Below are 9,408 nucleotides of genomic sequence, written 5' to 3'. Positions count from 1 at the left end.
CATTTACTACTACATCATACTATCTAATTCTATCGGGAGTAAATCAATAGGGAATGGTTAGTCATTTAGGATGAGAGGACAGTTTCTGATTATTTGGTTAACAATTATAGATTTACCGTTAGTGAATTCTATGTTATTGGGTATTAAAATATGGTAAACTAAAATTTATGATCTCTAGATTAATAAATGATAATTAATGTGAGGATAATTATATTTTATTGAAGATATGATATGTCTATTATTAACATCAAACTAATAGACTATTTTAAAATTCTACTTAAACAAAAAATAAATCAACTTTGGACAGAATTAAAATTTATTTAAGTATGTGTGCAAAACAATTGTATTGCATCATATTTGGGCAGAAGTGTGATACTTATTTTTATTATACATGGGTTAGTTTTACTAGACCTAAATGTAACATATAATTTGTGGGCAGAAGTGAGTGATGTGCTAAAAGTAGTTTAATAATTATTAACTAATTTAACTTAAAATAGGCACTAAGTAATACTCTAGACTCTCTAAAACTCGACTAAACTACTAACCGGCAAGTGAACCGATCGACTCTAGTAAAGCTAAGTAAGTCCGGATATCGAACCCACGAGACTCTTTAAATTACGTTTATTAGATAATTAGACTCAACTACAGACACGACTTATTTATTTATTATTTGTTTAAGGTGGGGTTTTAAGTAATATACTAAATTAAGACTATTATTAAAAACTAATTTAAGAAACAAGTAAATTAAACGAAAACACAAGTTTGTTGATTTAATAAGATGATAATTTAAAACTACCTAGGCTTGAATCCCCTAAGTTTCAGTTGTCAATTAAACGTGAAAATATTTAGTTATGGAACTGGGATCGTAAAATAAACACTTAAAAGAAAACACAAACATGACCCCTAACCCTTCTCAAGAAGACACCTATGGGTTTCTAATAAGTTTTTAATGCACACAAGTATTAAAAATCAAGTTTCCTTACGGTCACCTAATTAATTATGACTTAGTTCCTTTATAATGAAATCCTACCTTACAGTGCGAAAATCTAAGGCAATTTAATATATTTAATTAATTCAATAGACAATATTAAATAATCAAACCTAGACGGACTCCTTACGCAGAACTAAATCTAGCAAGATTAAATAACAAAGACCTATCAATAACCTAGCACCTTACAACTATTTAGGTTAGCAGCACGCTTAGGTTTATTTGATAATATTATTTCTATGATCTTAATGCATATCAATCATAAAATAATCAAGCACACAAAGTAATTGACCTAATAGCAACCTATCATATGACAAACAATAATCAAGGAAACTATGGAATAAAACTCATCAAACAATCCAAAGCATCCATATGCATAAATTTAATATGATTAAATCTTTTACTAAATCATAAAACCATAACGATAAATAAATCCCAAGTTAAATCACAACGTCAAAATAGGTTCATAATAAGCCTAAGTAGTTAATAAAATTTAGCCAAACATCTTAAATTTATACAAAACAATCTTAGAAGAATTCATGGTGAAAAACAAGATAAACGAAAGATTAAAGGCGATAAAACCCGTGGTCTTCGTAGTTGAATGATAAGCACGTTACCGTATGATTCCAAGCCTCCAAAATCTCCAATAGATCTACTCTTGAGTTCTGAAATTCGTCCCAAATGGCTAGGTTCTTCAGGTTATCCTTAGGGTTAAGTTTAGAGGTGTTTAAATAGGTTTTCAAGGCCCAAAACAAGTAGAAAATGAAAGTTCTGGAATCTGGGGACCAGGTGCCGCGTGACGGGCCTCCTCTTTCCTGGTCGCGTAGCGCTCCGGCTAGGGGAGTGGGGGCCTGGTCTGGTCCGGTCCAGTTCACTCCTGATGCGGTTCAGTTCGTTTCCTGATCCTCCGGTTCTTCGGTTTAGCTCATTTTTGCTTGTTTTTCGCTACTTTTAACCACGAACAAGTCTCGGGACCTACATTATTCAAATATGGTAGTAGTATACAAATTCTAATAAAAAACGAACAAAAACTAACAAAATATACAAAGTATTTATATATATATATATATATCAAATATCCCCACACTTATCTTTTTTTCGTCCCTAAAAAAGTCTAATTGCAAAGGATTAGAATCAAAGAAATACGGTCTTAAAACATATTAGGTTATCATAAAATTTAGAAGAACACAAAAACTGCAATCACCGATATTGTTGTCCACTTAAACCCATGCCTTTGTCTTTACCGAGACAAGTAAGATCCAACTGCTGTTGTTGTTGTTATTATTATTATTATGTTTATATAATCTAGTGGAACCCACAGTCAAGACCCGTTTTATTTTAGATTTTACCGGATCAAACCACCCCAACTTGACTTAAATCTCATAAGTAGTAGATTAAAACTTTGTTACACATTTTGTTATGAATAGCTAAGACGATCAAGGATATTATTTATCCACCTAAGTTTAAGCATAAAGGTCTACCAAGCAGCCATTAGATACGATTAAGGTTCAATTGTACAATTAACTAGCCAGTGTTCCCTACTACATGACATACCCCCATTATTAAGCAACACCCCAAAGTCCATATCCATAGGTGAGTATGCACGGATTAATCTGTAGGGCTTACATATGACCTGTCCCGTGTGGTCCGCTTCTTAATGGTAATGAGATGCGAGCATGAGGACCTCATATGACTAACAGCGTGTATGATCAAGTCAGTAGTGAATTTATACTTTTAAAGCACGTAGTGATCATGTTTTATGACTTATAATTTGCAGAAAAACTACAGGTTTGCTCTTTGTAGGCTTTTTTAATATCCATAAATCCACTTAGGAAACATGAATACCCAGATGATAAACCGCATACAGACCCATGCTCTCCGAACCCCGGAGCATCCCATCAATACAGGATTTAAGGCTATAAAACCATACGCCTATGAGGTGTTAACCACTTAAACTAGAATTGCAAGGTTTAGTTTATATCACCGGCTACATGACATGCTCTAACGTTAAACCTACCCAAGCATCATATGATAACGTATTCAGATTTTTATAAAATTTATAATTTTCTACAATTAAACTAAAAATGAGCCTTGAGTATTATGACATTCGTGACAAAACCAGATACACCTCAGTATTCAAAAATCGAATAAGCGATTAACCTCTTATTCCGTAACGAACGAACGAATAACCAAACGGGTCTGGTTATGACCCAGATATAACAGGGGGCATATATAAGTGATATATGTTTAATACAAGCCAATATATTGATATAATGGCCTTAGTACAATAGCAAAGCAATTAAACGAAAACATGCCCGTTTAACTACCCACTATGAACTTAAACACGAGAGATAGTTCCAAAACAAGCATTGTATCATCCGTTAAGCCGAAAAAGACCTACAAAACACTTATAGGGGATGTTTTAGGCAATCCATGAAAATATTATCAATTTTTACAAAAAATAGTATGTTTTTACAAATTTACACAAAAATGGCCAAAAACGCTCGTTTTAACTCTGTTTGTTGTTCACGGTATATTTTTGCCGCAAAAAACTGAACCCAAAATAAATTTGCACTTTGGATTTCTTCTTTTGGGGCACACAAAACGAGGTTAATGGGCTAACATTGGGCCCAAAGGGGCCCAAAAAGATCCCAATCAGCCAAAGTGGAAAAATCACCACCTAAGGCCTTTCTTTATACTTAAGCATTCTAAGTTAGATATTTTCCACAAAATCCAGACCTTGGAACCTGCTCTACTGTTCTTCAATACCACCATCCAAAATACAAGGCATACTACATGATTTTGATCAATGTTAACTTGTTTAAACATGGATTTTACATAAACATGAGTCTTTGATTACCAAAAATTACTTCTAACCATGCAAAAACCCTAAAAATGGTCCAAAAACATTTTTTTGATCATACACATGGTTAGGAATTTGAATTGATAAGTTTTTTTGGCCATAAACACGGATTAGAGGGTTTAAATCGCGTTATTACGGTTCAAAAGTTTGGTTTAAAGCCCTAACCGAAAACCTAAGTTTCAAGGCTGGTCTCTTGATGATACATGCTTGGTTTTATGATATAGGACCTATAGTCACTCTAGCTAGAAGGCTAAAAACTCGGAAAAGCGAGTAAAGGGTTGAAACAGTCGAAAACCGCAAAGGTAATGCTGAAATACTCGTTTAGGGGCTGTTTACGGTTAGATTGTGATGTGCATATTTGTAAAATTTTGCAGGGACATCAGGGACTATATGTATGAGTCCCTGACCAAATTTGGCAATTTTTCGACCATCCAAGTATGTTTGGTGAATTTATTACCGAATAGCGACGTTTATTTTGGGAAAAATACTTAAAATGCTTGAAAATTATGAAATTTTGTGGGGAACTCAGATTTGGTATAATATCATTACTCTTGAAATTTGGGATCATTTTGAAAATTCAAGATATGCTTTGTGGATTCGCGTTTATTTGGATTTTTATAATCATTTTTAGCTCGAAAAGGATATTTGGCAAGGTTGTTAGCTTCTAGAAGTTGTATATGTTGTTTTGGGAAGTATCTTGATCAATTCAAAATTTTTCTGGATTTTTCGGAAATCGTTTGGTATAAACGGACGATTTTTGAGTTAAATATAGAATATAAAATGAATTTTTATAAATTAATAAATCAGTAATAAATTCTGTAAATATTTTTATAAAAAACTACATATTTTAATTGATAAGTTTCTAAATTTTCATAATTTAATGATTGATGGATCATTAATTGTGCTAATTTGAACATTAAACAAATTCAGTTCTTATAAAAACCAACGGGTTTGCGATTAACGAACATGTTACAATATCATAACATCAACCGTGATCAAAAAGCATATTTTTGGGTTAATTAAGTAAAAAATGAACTTTTTGTGAGAAATCCAGACAATTTGGATATTTGGATAGATTGTGCCCGTTTTTCACTAAACCAAACCGAATAAACGAAAATTATCCCCGTAACGAATCTAAACCCCTAAACTGTGGTCTTTCTTTATAACTTAATCATTTTATCAACCAACGCATGTAATCAAGTTTACATACTCATATCTGTTTTCCAAACGCGTAAACGTGCAACTTGGCCCAGCTGGTGAAACAGAGAAACTAAGCCTAGTTCAATTTTACGTATTAGACATTGAACAACATCACAATCTAAGCTTATTGACACCTTCTGGACATGACCGCCTAGTTTAGTATGAGTATTATAACAATATTAAAATATTAATATTATTATAATATTTATCATAGGGACTAACTGATAGCAATGGAAACGGACCCCAAGCAGACATTGCACTGAGTACCACTAAACAGTGAGTTTCATGACCCCTCTTTCCAAACTGTTTACGAACTTTTGGGTGTGAAAAGCATATTTATATACGTTATTTATCTGAAAAAGGTTCAGGATATAAGTTATCTAAACGTTCTCATATGTAAAGTCCCTATAAACATAATGATTGATACGTGCTAATGAAAGGTGAATAAGATTGTTGATTGATAAATTAAATGGAGATAGTACGAATGCCAAAACATAATGAAATTACACATGACAACGTGTTTATACAAACACTCTATGAAATATTAAACTTAACAAAATGGGGAATAATGTGGTCGGTGAAGGCCATGGGCATAACGTGGTCTGTGAAGGCCATGAGGCTATCATGGGTGGAAGGGGGGTCACAATAGTAACAAACTAAAGTTGAGTATGGCATAGGAGCCAAGTTCTGCTACAACTTAACAAACTAAAGTTGAGTATGGCCTATGAGCCAAGTTCTGCTGCAACGTAACAAACTAAAGTTGAGTATGGCCTATGAGCCAAGTTCTACTACTACAACTAAACAAACTAACTTGATTATGGCATAAATGCCAAGAAAATAATTTGATTATACCTATTGTGGGGGGGGGGGGGGGCACAGTGATTGATGGTACGTTAGAAATACTATACATACACACACACACACATATATATATAGGGGTGGGATCAAGAGAAAACTCATCTTTTAAGAGAAAACTTAAAAACTCCTAAAGAATTGTTTTTAATTAAAAATAAAAAAAATTTCAAAATTCTGTTTTTGCTATTATTCTTATATTTTCTTACCCTTCACTCGAAAAAAATAAAAAAAACCGCTGTAATGCACATACGTATTATTGTGCAATATCGTTGTATTACACATGTGTATTACTATGTAATTTTAAGTTCAATAGTGTTTAATTGTATATATTCAATATTTATGTATGGTATATGTGTAGTAGTGTTGTATTATATAGAAAAAAAAATAATAATAAAATAAAAGTCGATGTACACATGTGCTTTAATTTTGTATTACACATATGTACTAATGCGTATTCGATGTACGTATTAGTCTTATATTGCATATATACAATAGTGTGTATCAAATATGTGTAATAGTGTTGTATTCTATGCAATACAACACTTTTGCATATATGCAATGCACACTATTACACATGTGCACTACACCGACAAGATTACCGACAAGGTTTTTTTTTTGAACCAATAACAACATATAAGAATAATGGGAAAAAATGACACTTTTAAAAAAATTTAAAAAAAAATAAAAAATAGTTTTTTATGAGTTTTCAAGTTTTTCTTTAAGATGAGTTTTCACTTGATTCCACCCCTATATATATATATATATATATATACATACCAGGAGGGAACCCGCGCGATGCTGTGGGGGCGACAAGTTATAGCGCGATACTCGTTTATCTTAGTTTATCAATACCTTTGTGATATATTGTATATTGCTTCCATTAGTTTTCTTGTTCGTATAAAATTTTACAATTCTTAAAATTTCAAGTTATTAGTATCAGCATCAACTATGGTATAAGCTCCATTTTATGTGAAGTCTTATGTAAAATCTTTATACAAATAATGTCGTGCCATTTCATCCACTCCATTTGCTCAAAAAAATTGCAATAGAAACGGTTCTCTTATCTCTTTCCCTATCAACACATTTAGACGTTATACCATCATCTCTAAATCTAACCATCTAATAATTAGAGTATTCTCATCCCCTCCATCTCTAAATCCAAGATTATACTAAAAAATCATTATATTTTCTCTCTTACTTTTAGTTAAAAAAAAATACTTTTTATACTTTTATTATTACCTTTTTTTCTCTCTTCAATCACAAACACTCTCAACAAATATTAAAAAATTATAGGGGGTGAACAACACCCTAAACAACTTCCTAACTTATAAACCCTGCTCACAAAATTTGATGGTTGAATGTTAATGTTCTTAGGGAGATGAACTATCTCTAAATCTAACCATTTAATAGCTGGGGAGATGAAGTTCAAAGGGCAAAATAATATGATAGATTTTACAAAACGATAACTGATTAAAGATTTTAATCAGTTATTGTAAATAACTTATTTTGAATTACCAGTTACTATTAGTAACCGATATTTCAACACTACTAAATTTAAATTGAATTTTGGGATCCTAAAGTTGTAGGTTTAAGAGAACCTAAAGATTGATAATGCCACGTTAGTCAAATAACAATACAGGTGTTAATTGAACAAAATTAAAAATAAATGAAGTTTGAAAGGTAAAAATTTTAACCAATTCTCAACAATCGGCATGATTGGAAATTTAATTTGTAGAAACCTCAAAATTAATGTCAAAAAGGGCATTTGACCAACTACATAATTTAATTTTCTTTTCTATTTAAAAAACCTGTATATTTGGAAACTAAACATGAATGGTATACAAACTTACCAATTTACCTACAAATAGACAACTTTTCTATTACTCCTCATCTTCACCTACATTTTGCAAAAATAGTAACAGTCAGTTGTAGATTTGGAAGACAAAAACAAAGCTTGGGAAGTTGGATTAGTTATTATTGAACCAACGGGCAGGTGGATAAATCTTTGATACGCTCCATATATTTTTCTAACTGATCTTTTGAGCGAGGTTGGGTAAACTTTCAAGTTTCAAGCATCCGAGATATTGATGGATCCTGCAAATAAAATGTATTTGATAGTCAGTTCTGCATGACCAACCATTCAAACTGTATAAATTGACTTGTTTATTAAACAAGCTTATTTTATAAAGGTCAAGTTGAGCCCAAGCTCATCTAACTTTTAAGTTACAAATGTTCGAATCCAGATTGTCTATCATCGGTTATTTTTATCATAATTTATATATAATAATTATTATTTTGAAAATATATATATAAAACATTAAATAAAAATTATATAAATATTAGGCTCATTTAAGCTTGCGAGCCTACTGAAGCTCGATAAATGACTCCGTGGCTCGTTTATGTAACAACCTCATTTTTAAGCTCGAGTTGAGCCCAAGCTCGGTTACCTTAAAAATGCTTGAATTCCGCAGGTTATAATTTAATATTTTTTAGTTTTAGGGGATGTCTTGAAATTTGTTAATATCTTGCAATAAAGTATTCAGAGGCACTGCAAGTGGCATATCTGAATTTGCACACCCACAAATGAAGCTTTAAACCCCTGCCCAATCTTTTGGAGAGAATTCTGATAGAAATCATAAAAAAAAAAAAAAAAACCAACAGCTAGAATAAGCCTAACAGTATTCCAATTCAAGTTTGATAAAACTATCATGAAACTAAAGTCAAAATTGAAAATCAACAGGTCTGACGGATTTTCTAAATAGATAATTTTGACATGTTACTAAAACAGGCAATTTACACATTCAAACAATATCAGAGCACACATGAGCAACTTAGGCACAAATTTGATTAATTTCCATCTTTCTAATACAAATGAGTAGCAATAATTTGTAATTTGTCGAGCCCGAGCTTGAAAAACAACTCATGAGCGGAGCTCGGGCTTTAAAAAAAAAGCAGCTCGAAACAAGTCGAGCATGAGCTCCAGCTCAGGCTCGGAAATTTTATATAACAAATTAATAGTTGCGGCAATTTTTGAAGTCTGAAAGTAAAAGTTGCATATTTTGATCTTCAAGGTTATTCTGGTTATTTAAAACTTTTGGTGTAGCATTCTAATAGTTAAAGAGAGCATTTCGGGTTAATATGCAGTCTAAATTTCTTTCGAAATATTGATTTCTGAAATGAAAATTTATGTGCGGTAACAACGGAAAAATAGCCAATTCCAGCTATTACACATGCATGTACTTATCCTTAATGATCTTATAAAACATAGCTCATTTCAAATGAATGTTTTGTAATTTTGTGCATAATAAACAGTTTATAAACAGATTTGTGCATAACAGTTTAGGTATCAATTTTAGACCAAAATGCCCCTGCACAGATTTGTGCATAAAAGCTTTACAAGCCAAACTATAAGTGTACGAACATAAATAAACACGAAAACGTTCATTTTCATATCGAATGGTCACGGACTACAAAAAAAAGTTCATTTAAATGTGAGGGTTCG

This window comes from Bidens hawaiensis, unplaced genomic scaffold (assembly GCF_021521415.1).
Source record: "Bidens hawaiensis isolate Kalapana, Puna unplaced genomic scaffold, B.hawaiensis_p1.1 tig00000657_1, whole genome shotgun sequence".
In the NCBI taxonomy this organism is placed as follows: domain Eukaryota; kingdom Viridiplantae; phylum Streptophyta; class Magnoliopsida; order Asterales; family Asteraceae; genus Bidens; species Bidens hawaiensis.
Note: the sequence above shows the minus strand (reverse complement) of the source record.